Raw genomic sequence first — 18872 nt, forward strand, 5'->3', positions numbered from 1 at the left:
TTTAGATATTAGTTTCATGTTGATTAATCCCGAATATTATTTAAGTATTGCGAGCGTCAGCATTTTACTGAACCAATTTCGACGCTGCAAGATGTCAGGTCTCGTAAAAGTTACTATATATTTCAGGGCTCCGACGAGGAATTACTTATCGGTTTGGTGCACACGTTCATCATTATCATTGACACTTGAAGTATTTGCTTCTTGCCTTCTCTTTCGATTTTCTTATCACCGACACCAAACTCACTTGCTAATTTTTAAATTTTAATTTTTGCCTTTGCACCCAGTAATAATGTCGTATTATCATATTGACTGATCATTTATTTGATGTGGTTCTACTAACATATTTTAATATTTAAAAAGTAGACCCAATTCGCAATACCCAATTAACAATATATGAATGGAAAGTTCGAAATGATTCATTTTTATGCATTCGTTCTTTCATTGCTATTGACATGAATTAATTCGACAATATAAAGTAATGTCGTTTTTAGAGCCGTTACGTTTCAAGCAATAAAATTGATTCGTTTACTGTTCGTTCACATTCTAATGCAGTGCAAATAATGGAGGTCGAAATATAAAAAAAAAACTAATAAGTGCGGAAATATATTTGCTTAAATCTGACTTCGCCACAATTTTATAACTTACTTTTGTGTTTTCTGTTGGAAAAAGTAAATAATAAACTTGAAATGAAATTTTCCACTAGAAACCCATTTATGTTAGTACGGTAATTCGCTATGGTTGGTTGTGAATGTTAGATGACATCAAGTGTTGACAAGCAAATCAATACATTGATTTCCTTGTTGTTGTTGTAGCAGAGTAACATGTATGTGTTTGTATGTGTTTGCGTTCTGCTAATCTGGCTCCAGCTCCAGGTTTAGAAATTCGGCTACTTTAACGGGCTGTAGCCAGAGATCTTCTGGAGTGAGTTGGGTGGGTTTGGCTGAGCAATTAAAAAGGTGTAGCGTATTGTGCGGGCCTGTATCGCACGCCGGGCAGGCGTCACGCACATCTTCATTAATTCGTGCCCAATACGAATTGAGACGACTACACCATCCTGAACGTAATTGCGCCAAAACCACCCTGGTTGTCTAGGCAACTGACGTTCTTCAGCTGCAATGGATGGGGGGTGGACTCCGAGAACGGCATTCACTTTATAACTGCTAATAGCATCCGCGACTGCATCGGTGTGAATGCCACTCAGTATCAGGCAGGCTTCTTGATCTAACCTCTCTCCTGGGTGGGGGAGACTTATCCACCATATGATGGTTTGGATGACTCTCACGGTAACACCCAAGCAGGTACTGCAACGAAAGCATAGGATTATGCTGACGTATGGGAAGGACTTTCGCCTCCTCATGTAGATGGTCCACTGGTGTCATGAGGAGGCACCCTGTCGCAGTTCTCAGGGCAGCGTTCTGGCAGGTCTGGATATGCTTCCACTGCGTAGCACTAGTATTCGCAGACCACACTGGAGCCGCATAGCTGACCACAGACCGACCTATCGCGTTATAAGAGGTCAACAAGGTTTCTTTGTCCGCAGCCCAAGAGCTGCCGGCTAGCGCCTTGAGGACCTTGTTCCTTCTTTTCATCTTGTCGCAGATAGCTGTGGCTTGCGCGGACGACTTGAACATGCTGTCGAACGTGACCCCAAGAATCTTGGGGTAGTTCGTGGTCGGTATTAGATTCCCCTCGACCTGAACATTCAGCGACCTGAGCATGCAGCATCTCCGCAGACCATGTGGTAAAGAGTGTGGCCGTTGATTTCGTGGCGGATATTTTCATATTTCTCGCGTGGAAGTATGCGGCAAGCTCCCTGAGATAGGGGTTCAACCTTTCGCATATGTCATCGACCACTGGACCCGACGCCATGATCGTACAATCATCCGCATACGTTACGATCTCAATGCCGTCTGGAGGGCGAGGAATTCCGGAAAGGTAGAGGTTAAACAGTTCCGGAGATATCACCCCACCTTGGGGAACTCCCTGTTTCACTCTACGGGCTTTGGACTTCTTGTTCCGGAATTCCACGTACGACTGGTGTCCACACATATAGTTGATTATCCAACGTTTCAAACTTGGCCGGAGGGTAGTTATCTGCACGTCCTCAAACAGTGTGGCATGATTGACCGTATCAAATGCCTTTGATAGGTCAAGGGCTACCAACACTGTTCTATCACACGGCCTGTTCTGGTTCAGTCCTCTACTAATATGTGTGGAAATGGCGTGTAATGCTGTTGTGGTACTATGTTGTGGACGGAATCCGTGCTGGTGGTTGGCAACTGTATAGCTTCCTCTAATGCTGGGGAGGAGTAAAGCCTCAAGAGTCTTTGCTACTGGCGACAAAAGCGAAATCGGCCTGTTAACCGTATATTAACTTCTACTCTAATGTATTATATTGTGTTTAATTTTTGAAGTAGTCTATGAGATTTTATATTTATTTAATTTATAATAGTAATCCATGAAATAATTTGTATGTATATAATAGACAAAAATTGTATTTCGATTCATTCCGTTAGTTTAAAGTGAAAGGGAAAAAACAAATGTAAGTTTATTTTCAAAATTGTTCTTGACATTCTATGTATATAATATGATATTTCATTTGTATCAGGGCAAGGCAGAGAGCCCAAAAATTTTTTTGTGATTGTATGTGTTTTGAAATAACAAAATATTGCAAGTGTTTTTTTGCCTCTCTTTACAGAGTGAGAAAAAATTTGTTATCTTTAAATTTTCAATTTAAAATCTTCTGTTTTCAAAACACATTCGTTGGTAAAAATTAATGTTTTGATCAGACAATTCGGAGATATATTTGCACAATTATTTCAATTATGATTCATTTTAAAATAAAAAAATATATATAAGTTACATTTTCAGAAAATTTATATAATTTTGATGTTATTTGTGTTTAATAATTTCGGACATAACATGCTAACCATCTAAGTTGACCCTTTTAAAAGTAATACCGATTACCACATACGTAAATAGTCGTAGAATTTTATGCTGATCAAAAACTCATATCCTGCACTCGGTCCTAAAATATTATTTCTATGAATTACAAACAGAATGACTTGTTCTTTTTCCTAATAGTGACTAAGAACATACATATCATTTTAGAGAAATCAAGGGATATGAAAATGTCCACTAATTTGAAAGAATAATAAATTTATCTAACAATATTAAATAAATTTCTATTCCTAACACGTGAATTCGTATGCAATTTTTGTCAAATAGAAATCAATCAAAAAAGATAAATCTTAAAAATTGAACTTTTTACAATTTCGCAAATATTTGTTTCAAATATGTAGTCGGATATATTTATGTACACCAATATTTCTTACGGTGTATTCATAAAAATATCCGACAGCACCTTCCTCAAAGACTGCTCGAACAAAACTAAATATTCTCCCAAAACCATTTTGACAGAAAATTCAAAACAATTTATTTTTTACAATTGTGTTGGTGAACACACAGATATCCCAAGGGATACTCTTTGCCTAGCCCTGATTTGTATAATCATTTATTGTTCTAGTGAATAAACAACGCCGTTTTATCAATATCCCGAGTATTTCAATTTTAACACGGCCTGTACGATTCGCCTTTATTGGCATCCTTGCCTGGCTTCAGTAGCGGGACCACCCGGCCCATTTTCCAGGTTTCGGGCACTATATGGGTGGCTAGCGACAAATTGAGAACTTTCGTTAAGTACTCGACTCCCGGCGTATCCAGCTGCTTCAACATTACCATTGAGATTCCGTTCGGGCCCAACGCTTTGGATGACTTAGCGTTACGGATGACATTTGCAACATCACCCATCGTAAATTGTGGTGGTTCCTCCTCGGCGGGAAGAGATCTGATACGACGTAGTACTCTTCGCTTCGCCCTATCGCTCTCGGGGTGCTCGACAAATTGTCGGTTAAAATATTCCGCGCACCTATTCGGATCAGTCACCGTTACGTCGTTAAAAGTGACTGAGGTCCTATCATCCTTTTTCCAGGGTTCGAGAGCGACTTAACCGTTACCCACAGCTTACTCATGTCGGTTCCAATGTTGCAGCACTTCAGATGGTCTAGCCACTTTTTCCTCTTATGCTCCTGTACCAACCGGTTGACTTCCACTGTCAAATCACTGATTCTAGGATCAGTAAGGTTGGCACGACGGAGACCATCACGCTCGTTCGCTAATCCCGCTGCCTCTGCTGGGAAGTTTGGTCTTATCTCGGGTATTTGACCAGCAGAATATAGCGAGCGGCTGCAGCTTTTATGATGTTTCGGAAAATCCTTTCTGCTACCGAACATCAGAAGGGTTGGGCAGTTCTCTGAAGCGGCGGTTGGTGAATTCTCTGAACTCTGGCCAGTGAGCTTTCCCATGGTTAAGGAAAGTGCGGCGTTCAGAGGTTATGAAATCGGGCGACCTGCTCATGGTGACGATTATCGGGAGATGGTCCGAGCCAAGAGAAATGACGGGTTGCCAAGTCACGTCATTTATCAGACCGGGTGACACTATGGTTAAGTCTGGCGAACTGTGACACTCTCCTCTTATTCGGGTGGGGGCATCCTTGTTAACCGTGCAGAATGTGGAGCAGTCAATCTGCTCTGCCAGCGTTGATCCCCTCTGGTCATTACCTAGGACGGAATGCCACAACTCATGGTGGGCTTTAAAATCCCCTAGTAACAGGCGGTTATTGCCTACCAATAATGGGCTAATATCAGGCAAATAACGCGGTTCACAGCTATTAATCGGCGGGATATATACATTAAGCACCTCTACCTCGGCAGTTCCACACTTGACTGCTACCCCCATACATTCCATGTATGGGTCACTAGAGACTAGCTCAAGCGAGATAGGTCTGTACTGAATAGAATGGTGTAACAGGAACGCTAATCCCCCACCTCCACTTCTGGTGCGATCCTTCCTTAGTACGTTGTAACCATAACAACGTTGTAGGCTGCAATTTTCATTCAGGTTGGTTTCCTGCACCGCTGCGATCTTAATATTCCTCCGACTCATAAATTCCACTATCTCATCTATTTTGCCTCGAAGTTCGTTGCAATTGAATTGCAAGAATGATGCACAATCCGGAGTTGGAACAGCAACATGTGGCGTTAGGTGCTGCGGTGTTGGTTGCTGTTCTGGAGACTGCGGACGACGTCTCTGATGAGGACGACGCTGGACTCGCTGGTTCCCAGCGTTACTGCAGCAAGTCGCAACATAATCCCTTTCGCTGTAGTCTCGCAAACGCTTTAGTCCGAAACAGTTCTCGAAGTGCACCCATTCTCTGCATCCATTACATCCCACCGAAATAGATCTGTGGTGGATGACGTTCTGACAAACCAAGCAGAACCAAGGTCCGGGGTTTTCCTCAATCCCGGCACGGACCAATAAAATCCGGAGCAAGCATTCCGGGATATGCTGCTCCCAATGCAGAAAAATAAACAAACACAAACATGTACATACTGGGTTGGCAGCCGCTGGCCGAAACTGGGATCTTGTTGTTTCGGGTCAATACGGTATCGTAGAACCCGCTGCCGTGGGATTGTTGATTTCCTTGTATTATATTCTGATGAATGGTGTAGTATGCTATTGTTTTTAAATAATGTGAGATGGCGATAATATACAATATGTTGTGAATATATTCATAGGCAATGAAATTGCTATTCAATCCGATCTCTTTCAGACACCCTATGTAACATTTTCAGATATTATCGTAGCATTTAATTAACACAGAAAAAAAAAACTAAATAAACAGATCAGCAATATGTTCTTTATATGCCTATGAAACTTTTTTTGAATGTCCATGTTATTTAATTTATTCTATTGAAAATTTATTGACTATGACAACAATGTTGTTTTATAAATTTACATTGTTGTTTTCAAAAAAAAAAAAACTTTTAAAAATTTGCCTTGAGTGAAAAATATAAAATGGAATTTTACAAAAATCATTTGTTGCAAGTGCTTTCATATTGAACATTTTACATATTAAAAAACTGCAATGCCGTCAAATGGTGTAAAATGTCCAGGGCTCTACTTCATTCCCAGTAACCTCAACATTTTTATCTATGAATGAATGAATAGCACAAAAAATGTAAAGAGATATAAATCGTCTCTATGAAAGGTATGCCATTTCAAACCTACGAATACTATTCAAAAAGTAAAACAAAAAATCCTTTCTTTAAACGGCATGCAATGTATTTTGGAGAGGATAAATTTGAAGTATGTGAAAATAAGGCTGATCAATGCCGTCTTTTTTGAAGTGATATTTTTTCAATGAAGTAAATAGAACATTCATTATTTTTCATGAATTTTGCTTTTTAAATCTCAAAGAATTTATCAACCAAAGCAAGGTTCAAAGATCTTTTGAAAATTGAAATATTAATAGATTTTATTAATAATCCATGTTCGTGTGAAATTTTACGAGTATCGGCATAAATTCAGTTGGAATTAATAAATATGAGATTGGATACTACTTTACACACGTAATGCAATGTATTCGCAATGATTTCTACATTTTCCTATTTAAAAATTTTGGGCAATACACATATTAAAAGTCTACTTCGAATAAAATGAAAAATATATTATTTTAAAATAGATGAAAAAAACCTCTTAAAAAATAACTATAGGACAATGCATAAAAAAAGTATTCTTTGAAAAATGCATATTGTATTAAATAGAAAGTATGTGGAAAAATACGCCAACATATACATATTATAAAATTATCGAACGGCGCGTTCCGCCACACTATTTCTGGTACAACGTTTTATGAACATTTCATATTAGCCCTTTTAGTGAATGGATTCGAAACGATGGCGTACACCGCTATAACAACAAAACAAATACATACCACTAACTATTCGTATACATCAAAAATGGTAAACTTTTACTTTTGATCAATGGTGTAGGTCCTAGAGTTGGAAGCTATATGCGAATTTTAGAAATGAAAGACCATCATTTAGTACCATATTTTGATATCATTCATTCAGAATTCAAAACAATAAAAAATTTGCTCTTCAATATATATATATATATATATATATATATATATATATATATATACTACTAACCTCCTAATATTTGCCAAAATAATGAATATATCTGTTCCCTAGTAAGTATATGACGTACTCTTGACTCTCCCTCCAACCCTAGGTATCTGTTTGGGGTCAGAGGAACTGGCCACACCGACTTCTTTACATCTATATGTATAAAATTTAAAAAAGTATACTAACACATCAGTTGAGAACTGCTGGTCCGATTTGACTCACCTTTTCGTTTGGTTATTTGTAATTACATTGCAAACATACTTTTAAATTGGGGCTGTGTATAATGGGAAACCAGCAGTAAACAGTTATTTCTAGTATAGATTTCACAATACTGACAATTTTAAATCTCAACTTACAGTTCATTTGGTAGAAATTATAACAAAAACATGCAAAAGGACGAATGTTTAGTGGTATTATTATAACTAAATGAAACGTATATATTCTAACTTCCTAGGAATCTATACCTATAAACTAGGAAAATGTATGTTTGTTTGTTTGCTATTTATGGATTTGAAAACCGCTGCACACTTTTTCTTGAAAATTTCCATGTATACTGCAACATCGCCTGAAGGTAACATAGGCTACATTTTTGAGATTCCACTTGAAACTGGAGATATAGCATCAGAATCGGAGGTACCTCCCAAAAATCTAGATTTTAAATGCACATATCTATTGATCGATTACAGATACAGTCTCCAAATTTGGCTAACAGTAAAAAACTACACAACAATTTAATTGAGGATAGGATTGTTACGAAGAAGTATGTTGCTATCTCGAATTCTCTAATTGCAACAGAAATACAACTCAACTTCAAAAGATTGCAGTTTTCTGCACGCTTGGCATTTGCTATGAAAATAAAAAGTCCAAACCCTTCGTGTGTGCGGACTAAATTCGGCATGTTCCTTCTTTTCTCATGGTAGATGAGTTCTTTGTTAGTTTAATCATTAAAGTGTTTTGTCGTATTGAATTTAGTGGATTTTTTGTGAACAAAATAAAGAATAATTTTTCACTATATACAATTTTTCACCAAAAAAAAATAAATAAGTGCGAAATACGATGTTAACTGACATCTACTCCAGGGCCTACATCGTGGATCAGCTGGAAGATGCGAACACATGTAAACAAACAAAAATGACCGAAAAAGACTAATGGGGCTCAATTCAAAGCGTGGACCTACTTCTTTTATGTGACAATAATACATCCAATGAGAGCTCAAAATGCTAAATTCTTTGGGAGTACAATCAGTAAAATACCAAATTTAAAGGGTGCAAAATAGTAGAGCGAATGGGACTTTTAGTAAGAAAAGGATTTCTATCCTTCCAGAAATTCTTCCCAAACATTCAAGATACCTTAAATCGCTTTTGCAGGTCATGATATCGATCATAACTCACGGATAAGGGTACAACCCGATTTTATATTTATATAACCATCGTATGATTTAAGCTTTTTTTTGAGGGTCTTGGCCACTTTTTTCATTTTTTGGCCCTTATTTGTGATCTTTGTTTGTAATGGGGTAGAGAAACTCTTCGCATAAAATTTGAAATTTTCAGAGTAGGGCCCATATTGGTCTTGACCACATTCATCAATTGTATTTATGCTACCCTGGGGTAGGGAACCATCATACAGATAATTGCCATATAGGAATTTATTTAAATAAAGTCCCCACATTATTGTGTGGTCAGAAAAGAAAATTTTGTATTCTATTGAATTTGTAACCCCCAAGATAATATTGGTTAGATTTGGGATGTACTATAATGAAAAATATGGACTTTATGGGGTCTCCAACTTACAATTTAAATGGCAATGGGTGTAAAATAGTTATTATATTTGACTATTCTGAAATCGTTCTGCCCTCAATCATGAGGTAGAATAAAACTATTTTTAATTATTTAAATCACGCGAAATTTTTTTCAGTTTGACATGCTATGTTGTTCTGCTATATTTTTGATTTGGTCTCTATTTGTCATCTTGGATTATAAGAGGTAGAAGAAAGTTTGCAAGGTAGGTCGATGTTTTGGAGTAGAGAACATATAAAGGACTTATGAGGACTCTAATGCACAATCTGAGGTGCTAATGGGTTTAAAAAGTAATTAACATATTTTAATATTTAAAAAGTATACCTAATTCGAATTGGTAATTAACAATATATGAATGGAAAAGCGTAAAAATATTCCACATTTGAACCCTACCAATCGGCAGACACCAGAGTTCGAAATGAAATGATTCATTTTTATGCTTTCGTTCTTTCATTGCTTTTGACATGAATTAATTCGACAATGATTCGTTTACTGTTCGTTCACATTCTAAAGCTGTGCAAATAATGGAGGTCGAAATATAAAAAAAAAACTGATAAGTGCGGCAAATATTTTTGCTTAATGTAATCTGACTTCGCCACAATTTTATAACATACTTTTGTGTTTTCTGTTGGAAAAAGTAAATAATAAACTTGAAATAAAATTTTCCACTAGAAACCCATTTAGTTAGTACGATAATTCGCATGATTCGCTATAGTTGGTTGTGAATGTTAGATGACATCAAGTGTTGACTAGCCATGCAATGCATTGATTTCCTTGTATTATCTTCTGATGAAGTGTGCTATTGTTTTTAAATGATTTGAGATGGCGACAATATACAATATGTTGTGAATGTATGCATAGGCAATGAAATTGCTATTCAATCCGATCTCTTTCAGACACCCTATGTAACATATTCAGATGTTATCGTATCATTTAATTAACACAGAAAAAAAACTAAAACAGATCAGCAATATGTTCTTTATATGCCTTAGAAACTTTTTTTGAAAGTCCATGTTTTTTAATTTATTCCATTGAAAATTTATTGACTATGACAACAATGTTGTTTTATAAATTTACATTGTTGTTTTCAAAAAAAAAAAACCTTTTAAAAATTTGCCTTGAGTGAAAAATATAAAATGGAATTTTACAAAAATCATTTGTTGCAAGTGCTTTCATATTGAACATTTTATATATTAAAAAACTGCAATGCCGTCATTCCCAGTAACCTCAGCATTTTTATCTATGAATAGCATAAAAATGTAAAGAGAATTGACTGATATAAATCGTCTCTAAGGAGGGTATGCCATTTCAAACCTACGAATACTATTCAAAAAGTAAAACAAAAAATCCTTTCTTTAAACGACATGCAATGTAGTTTGAAGAGGATAAATTTGAAGAAAATGTATGTAAAAATAAGGCTGATCAATGCCGTCTTTTTCGAAGTGATATTTTTTCAATGAAATAAATATAACATTCATTATTTTTCATGAATTTTGCGTTTTAAATTGATCTCAAAGAATTTATCAACCAAAGCAAGGTTCAAAGATCTTTTAAAAATTGAAATATTAATAGATTTTAGTAACCTTCCATGTTCGTGTGAAATTTCACGAGTAACGCCGTAAATTCAGTTGGAATTAATAAATATGAGATTGGATACTACTTTACACACGTAATGCAAGAGAAATATTCCAAATATATAAATACTAGCTGGCCCGGTCCGCGTTGCCGGCCCGTAGTTTTTGTCTATTATGCATATTTGTCAAAGCATAATTATTCACAGATATGACTGATATAAGTGTTCCCGTACTGGTCGATTAAAAGTGTTTTAAAATACCTGTACCCATATTTAAGCCGTGGGCTTCAAAGGTGTGGATGTGCTATACAAATCTATTAAAAAGTATATATCAATCTTATCCCCATGTAAGGGATCAAATTAATTTTTAGTATGGTAAAAATCGTAGCAAAATCTTCCAGTGAAATGGGCAGTAAATTGGAATTTGCTGTATTTTGTACACCTCATAATTGAGCGCTGAATGAATTAAGAATAGCTAAAGTTAATTACTTTTTTAAGCCATTAGCACCTCAGATTGTCCATTAGCGTTCTTATAAGTCCCCCTAACCATGTCGGTCTGTTTGTCCGCCAAAAAGTGGACTTGAGGGGGTACTATTATATGGAAAAAATTCTAAAATTTGTAGATATGTTCATATTTTTGTGTAAGTTTTCACCCCCCAAATACACATTTTTAGCCAAATCCTTTGAAATATGGTAAAATCAGGAGATACTTTTACATGGGCACTACTCCGAGACATCGACCTACATTGAAAACATTCTTCTAGCCCTTATAATCCAATATGACAAATAGAGACCAAATCAAAAATTTAACAGAACAACATAGCATGTCAAACTGAAAAACATTCCGCGTGATTTAAATGAGTAAAAATAGTTTTATCCACTATATTATCATATAGATGTATTTCCCAAATCTACGTTTCCAACCAATATTCTCTTGAGAGTTACAAATTCAATAGAATACAAAATTTTCTTTTCTGACCACACATTATATGTGAAAGAGGACTTGGGGATACTCCAATGTGGGGACTTTACTTAAATAAATTCCTATGTGGCAATTATCTGTATGATGGTTCCCTAACCCCTTAGAGACAAAGATGCCAAATAAGGGCCAAAATATGAAAAAAGTGGCCAAGACCCCAAAAATAGCTTAAATCATATGATGGTTATATAAATATAAAATCGGGTTGTACCCTTATCCGTGAGTTATGATCGATATCATGACCTGCAAAAGTGATTTAAGGTATCTTGAATGTTTGGGAAGAATTCCTGGAAGGATAGAAATCCTTTTCTTACTAAAAGTCCCATTCGCTCTATTATTTTGCACCCTTTAAATTTGGTATTTTACTGATTGTACTTCCAAAGAATTTTGCATTTTGAGCTCTCATTGGACGGATTATTGTCATATGAAAGAAGTAGGTCCACGCTTTGAAATGAGCTCCATTAGGCTTTTTCTGTCATTTTTGGTTGTTTAAATGTGTTCGCAAATACAAATTAAAAAAAAATGACAAAAGAAGAATAGCAAATTGAAAAAATCTTCAACTTGTTCGCTGATTTATTACAGCAAATGTTTAAAGACCCTTACTATTTTTTTAAAATTCGATTCCACTGAAAATCTTTTCGATTTTTTCCCGATTTGAGAATTTTTGCAATGAGATCTCTTTTTCGTGATTTTTTAGCGAATTTGAAAAAGTAATTATCTTTTAATTAATAATTATCTTTCTTTTGGTGTGACCGCGTTAAATTATTTCGATATCACCTATTCCGTTTCGCCACCATATAATTCGGTATTACACTTCCATGTAACCCGCCATCAATTTCAGTTCTCAAGAAATCAAGTCAATTAAATAAATTGGTTTTAATATTCGAATTCAAAAATAAAAAACACTACAAATGTACATTAGAAAAAAGCCAGTCAAAATAGAAAAAAATCATGCAAAATAAAACATTACTATTGTACATTTGAAAAGTCAAAATGAAAATGTTAATATATCACATTTTTACGCGATTTTTTTGGATATTATCCTTTTCGGAGAGGAGACAACTCCTAATTTGTGTGAATTGTTAAAATCAGTCCAGCGGTTCTTAAGTTATAAGCGTAGTAACTAACACAACTTACATTTATATATATAGATAACAGCAAATTTTTTCCTATTTAAAAATAAACAAAAGCAGGCATGTTTTAGACAATCTATATATATAAAAATCAATTGTTGTTTGTTGGTAACGGAATCAGTTGAAAACGGCTGGACCGATTTGCATAATTTTTTGTACAAACGTTTGTCATACCCCGAGTTAGGTTTTTAAAGAAAAAAATATTGACCACGCCTCCTTTTACGCCCACTATTTCGATTTATCTAAAATCCTTATATTTCCCAAATAAACAAGATATTGGTTTAAAAATTATTGCACGAGATACTGTTGACCTTCCCTCCAACCTTAAGTATTTGTTTGGGGGCTGAGGAACTGACCACGCATACTTTTTAATCTATCTATACATCTATATCTATATAAATAAATGAAAGTTGTGTTAGTTACTACGCTTATAACTTAAGAACCGCTGAACTGATTTTAATGATTCATACAAATTCGGAATTGTCTCCTATCCGAAAAAGATAATATACAAAAAAATCACGTAAAAATGTGATATATTAACATTTTCATTTTGACTTTTGAAATGTACAATAGTAATGTTTTATTTTGTATGATTTTTTTCCATTTTGACTTACTTTTTTCTAATGTACATTTGTAGTGTTTTTTATATTTTATTTTTGAATTCGAATATTAATATCAATTTATTTAATAGACTTGATTTCTTGAGAACTGAAATTGATGACGGGTTACATGGAAGTGTAGTACCGAATTATGTGGTGGCGAAACGGAATAGATGATATCGAAATAATTTAACGCGGTCACACCAAAGTTAGAAGATAATAACCTTTTCAAAATCGCTAAAAAAAATTACGAAAAAAGAGATCTCATTACAAAAATTCTCAAAACGGGAAAATATCGAAAAAAATGTCCAATGGAATTGAATTTTAAAATAAAAGTACATTCTATTGACAAACTTTGTAAGGATCTTTAAACAGTTGCTGTAAAAAATCAGCGAACAAGTTGAAGATTTTTTCAATTTGTTATTATTCTTTTGTCATTTTTTTTTTTTCAATTTGTATTATCATATTGAATTCAGTGGATTTTTTGTGAACGAAATAAAGAATAATTTTTCACTATATACAATTTTTCACCCAAAAATGAAATAAGTGCGAAATACGATTGTAACTAACATCTACCTTTCAACTCCAGGGCCTACATCGTGCTTCAGCTGGAAGATGCGCAGACATTTAAACAAACAAAAATGACCGAAAAAGACTAATGGGGCTCATTTCAAAGCGTGGACCTACTTCTTTCATGTGACAATAATCCGTCCAATGAGAGCTCAAAATGCAAAAAAATTTGGGACTACAATCAATAAAGTACCAAATATAAAGGGTGCAAAATAGTAAGAAAAGGATTTCTATCCTTCCAAAAATTCTTCCCGAACATTTAAGATACCTTAAATCGCTTTTTCATGACCTGCAATATGATATATGATATCGATCATAAATAACCATTGTATGATTTAAGCTATTTTTTGAGTCTTCGTCATTTTCTTTAATTTTTGGCCCTTATTTGGCATCTTTGTTTCTAAGGGAGTAGAAAATTCTCGGAGTAGGGCCCATATTGGTCTTGACCACTAAAAAATTGTATTTATGCTACCCTGGCGTAAGGAACCATCGTACAGATAATTGCCACATAGAAATTTATTCATGTAAAGTCCCCACATTGGAGTATCCCAAGTCCACTTTCACATCTAATGTGTGGTCAGAAAAGAAAATTTTGTATTCTATTGAATTTGTAACCCCCAAGAGAATATTGGTTGGGAACGTAGATATAGATGTACATCCCAAATCGTACACAAAAATTTCAACATATCTACAAATTTTAGAATTTTCTCCATGTAATAGTACCCCCACAAGTCCACCTTTTGGCGGACTTATGAGAACTCTAATGCACAATCTGAGGTGTTAATGGGTTTAAAAAAGTAATAAACTTTGGCTATTCTTCAGCCCTCAATTATGAGGTGTACAAAATACAGTAAATTCCAAATTACTGCTCATTTGACTAAAAACTAAAAATTAATCGACCAGTACATGAACACTTATAACAGTCATATCTTTGAATAATTATGCTTTGACAAATATGCATAATAGACTAAAACTACGGGCCGGAAACGCGGACAGGGTCAGCTAGTACACATATAAAAAGTCTACTTCGAATAAAATGAAAAATATATTATGTGTTTGTTTTCTCTTTCGAGACGAACTTAATGATCAGGAATTTGCAGTGAAAAGGAAAGCCAGATAGACACTATCACACACTCACCACTATGCGACGCGTTTCGCTGTTGGTTAAGCGGCTCATCAGGCATATTTGGTGTGGATGATGGCTTACAAGGGCCGTTCTCTGGAAAGTAGTATATATTTCGAACTTATTGCAAATTAGCATATGCGAATTATACACTAGAAACTCTCCAGGTTCGACTCAAGTTCTATTGGCAGATCTTTTTCACAGCAAAGTTTTGTTTTTGTAGTGATGGATTTTTGTCCACAACAACTACATTGCTTCCAATGCATACACTTGTTTTAGTGCTGCTTTAGGAAGACGGGTTAATGGCTCTGAACGTAGAGACGGCAACTTCTAGTTGGCTGCACACCGAGGTCCGCGGTTCAAATCCCACAGCCAGGCTCGGCTGAATTTTTGAGTTTTGCCTTGTTAAGGCGAAGATCATATGTTTTATGATTTATGTGTTTGTTTTCTCTTTCGAGACGAGCTTAATGATCAGGAAGCCATCATCCACACCAAATATGCCTGATGAGCCGCTTAACCAACAGCGAAACGCGTCGCATAGTGGTGAGTGTGTGATAGTGTCTATCTGGCTTTCCTTTTCACTGCAAATTCCTGATCATTAAGCTCGTCTCGAAAGAGAAAACAAACACATAAATCATAAAACATATGATCATCGCCTTAACAAGGCAAAACTCAAAAATTCGGCCGAGCCTGGCTGAATGTTTGTCATAGCCCGAGTTAAGGTTTTAAAGAAAAAAATATTGACCACGCCTCCTTTTACGCCCACTACTTCGATTAATCTAAAATACTTATTTTTCCCAAATAAACAAGATATTGGTTTAAAAATTTTTACACGAGATACTGTTGACCTTCCCTCCAACCCTAAGTATTTGTTTGGGGGCTGAGGAACTGACCACGCATACTTTTTAATCTATCTATAAATCTATATATATAAATGAAAGTTGTGTTAGTTACTACGCTTATAACTTAAGAACCGCTGAACTGATTTTAATGATTCATACAAATTCGGAATTGTCTCCGAAAAGGATAATATCCAAAAAAAATCACGTAAAAATGTGATATGTTAACATTTTCATTTTGACTTTTGAAATTGACAATAGTAATGTTTTATTTTGCATGAATTTTCCATTTTGACTTACTTTTTTCTAATGTACATTTGTAGTGTTTTTTATATTTTATTTTTGAATTCGAATATTAACACCAATTTATTTAATTGACTTGATTTCTTGAGAACTGAAATTGATGGCGGGTTACATGGAAGTGTAGTACCGAATTATGTGGTGGCGAAACGGAATAGATGATACCGAAATAATTTAATGCGGTCACACCAAAGTTAAAAGATAATTACTTTTTCAAAATCGTTAAAAAAATCGCGAAAAAAGAGATCTCATTGCAACAATTCTCAAAACGGAAAAAAATCGAAAAAAAAATTTCCAATGGAATTGAATTTTAAAACAAAAGTACATTCTATTGACAAACTTTGTAAGGATCTTTAAACAGTTGCTGTAAAAAATCAGCGAACAAGTTGAAGATTTTTTCAATTTGTTATTATTCTTTTGTCATTTTTTTTTTCAATTTGTATTATCATATTGAATTCAGTGGATTTTTTGTGAACGAAATAAAGAATAATTTTTCACTATATACAATTTTTCACCAAAAAATGAAATAAGTGCGAAATACGATTGTAACTAACATCTACCTTTTAACTCCAGGGCCTACATCGTGCTTCAGCTGGAAGATGCGCAGACATTTAAACAAACAAAAATGACCGAAAAAGACTAATGGGGCTCATTTCAAAGCGTGGACCTACTTCTTTCATGTGACAATAATCCGTCCAATGAGAGCTCAAAATGCAAAATTTTTTGGGACTACAATCAGTAAACTACCAAATATAAAGGGTGCAAAATAGTAGAGCGAATGGGACTTTTAGTAAGAAAAGGATTTCTATCCTTCCAAAAATTCTTCCCGAACATTTAAGATACCTTAAATCGCTTTTGCATGACCTGCAATATGATATATGATATCGATCATAAATAACCATTGTATGATTTAAGCTATTTTTGGAGTCTTCGTCATTTTCTTCTATTTTTGGCCCTTATTTGGCATCTTTGTTTCTAAGGGAGTAGAAAATTCTCGGAGTAGGGCCCATATTGGTCTTGACCACTAAAAAATTGTATTTATGCTACCCTGGCGTAAGGAACCATCGTACAGATAATTGCCACATAGAAATTTATTCATGTAAAGTCCCCACATTGGAGTATCCCAAGTCCACTTTCACATCTAATGTGTGGTCAGAAAAGAAAATTTTGTATTCTATTGAATTTGTAACCCCCAAGAGAATATTGGTTGGGAACGTAGATATAGATGTACATCCCAAATCAAATAAATTGTGAAAAACAAGATCAAATTATAAATATAAGAAAGTAGCACGGGACCGAATATTTGTTGAATCGTCATTGAATTATACTATGATGAAAAATATGGACTTTATGGCGTCTCCAATTTACAATTTAAATGACAAATAAAATTAGTTCCCATCTTACGGTAATTGGAGTAAAATAGTAATTATATTTGATTATCCTGAAATCAGTCTGCCCTCAATTATGAGATGGATAAAATTATTTTTACTTATTTAAATCACGTGAATTTTTTTCAGTTTGACATGCTATGTTGTTCTGCTATATTTTCGATTTGGCCTCTATTTGTCATCTTGGATTATAAGGGGTGAAGAAAGTTTTCAATGTAGGTCGATGTTTCGCAGTAGTGCCCATATGAAGGTACTTCCTGATTTTACCTTATTTCAAAGGATTTGGCTAAAAATGTGTATTTGGGGGGGTGAAAATCGTACACAAAAATTTCAACATATCTACAAATTTTAGAATTTTCTCCATGTAATAGTACCCCCACAAGTCCACCTTTTGGCGGACTTATGAGAACTCTAATGCACAATCTGAGGTGTTAATGGGTTTAAAAAAGTAATTAACTTTGGCTATTCTTAAATCATTCAGCCCTCAATTATGAGGTGTACAAAATACAGTAAATTCCAAATTACTGCTCATTTGACTAAAAACTAAAAATTAATCGACCAGTACATGAACACTTATAACAGTCATATCTGAATAATTATGCTTTGACAAATATGCATAATAGACTAAAACTACGGGCCGACAACGCGGACAGGGTCAGCTAGTACATATATAAAAAATCAATTGTTGTTTGTTGGTAACGGAATCTGTTGAAAACGGTTTGACCGATATTTGCATAATTTTTTGTACAAACGTTTGTTATACCCCGAGTTAGGTTTTTAAAGAAAAAAATATTGACCACGCCTCCTTTTACTCCCACTATTTCGATTTATCTAAAATCCTTATATTTCCCAAATAAACAAGATATTGGTTTAAAAATTATTGCACGAGATACTGTTGACCTTCCCTCCAACCTTAAGTATTTGTTTGGGGGCTGAGGAACTGACCACGCATACTTTTTAATCTATCTATACATCTATCTATCTATATATATAAATGAAAGTTGTGTTAGTTACTACGCTTATAACTTAAGAACCGCTGAACTGATTTTAATGATTCATACAAATTCGGAATTGTCTCCTATCCGAAAAAGATAATATACAAAAAAAAAAATCACGTAAAAATGTGATATATTAACATTTTCATTTTGACTTTTGAAATGTACAATAGTAATGTTTTATTTTGCATGATTTTTTTCCATTTTGACTTACTTTTTTCTAATATACATTTGTAGTGTTTTTTATATTTTATTTTTGAATTCGAATATCATAATATCAATTTATTTAATTGACTTGATTTCTTGAGAACTGAAATTGATGACGGGTTACATGGAAGTGCAGTACCGAATTATGTGGTGGCGAAACGGAATAGATGATATCGAAATAATTTAACGCGGTCACACCAAAGTTAGAAGATAATAACCTTTTTAAAATCGCTAAAAAAAATTACGAAAAAAGAGATCTCATTACAAAAATTCTCAAAACGGGAAAATATCGAAAACAATGTCCAATGGAATTGAATTTTAAAATAAAAGTACATTCTA

At 34.5% G+C, this 18872-nt stretch overlaps 1 protein-coding gene across 1 annotated transcript in view; it reads left to right on the forward strand.

Annotated features, from left to right (window-relative positions):
• Positions 1–18872, forward strand: part of LOC101890389 (ceramide synthase 6) — an 87313-nt gene that overhangs the window by 46760 nt on the left and 21681 nt on the right. The gene's annotated exons all lie outside the window — the stretch shown is intronic.

The sequence above is a fragment of the Musca domestica genome, unplaced genomic scaffold (genome assembly GCF_030504385.1).
Source record: "Musca domestica strain aabys unplaced genomic scaffold, Musca_domestica.polishedcontigs.V.1.1 13, whole genome shotgun sequence".
In the NCBI taxonomy this organism is placed as follows: domain Eukaryota; kingdom Metazoa; phylum Arthropoda; class Insecta; order Diptera; family Muscidae; genus Musca; species Musca domestica.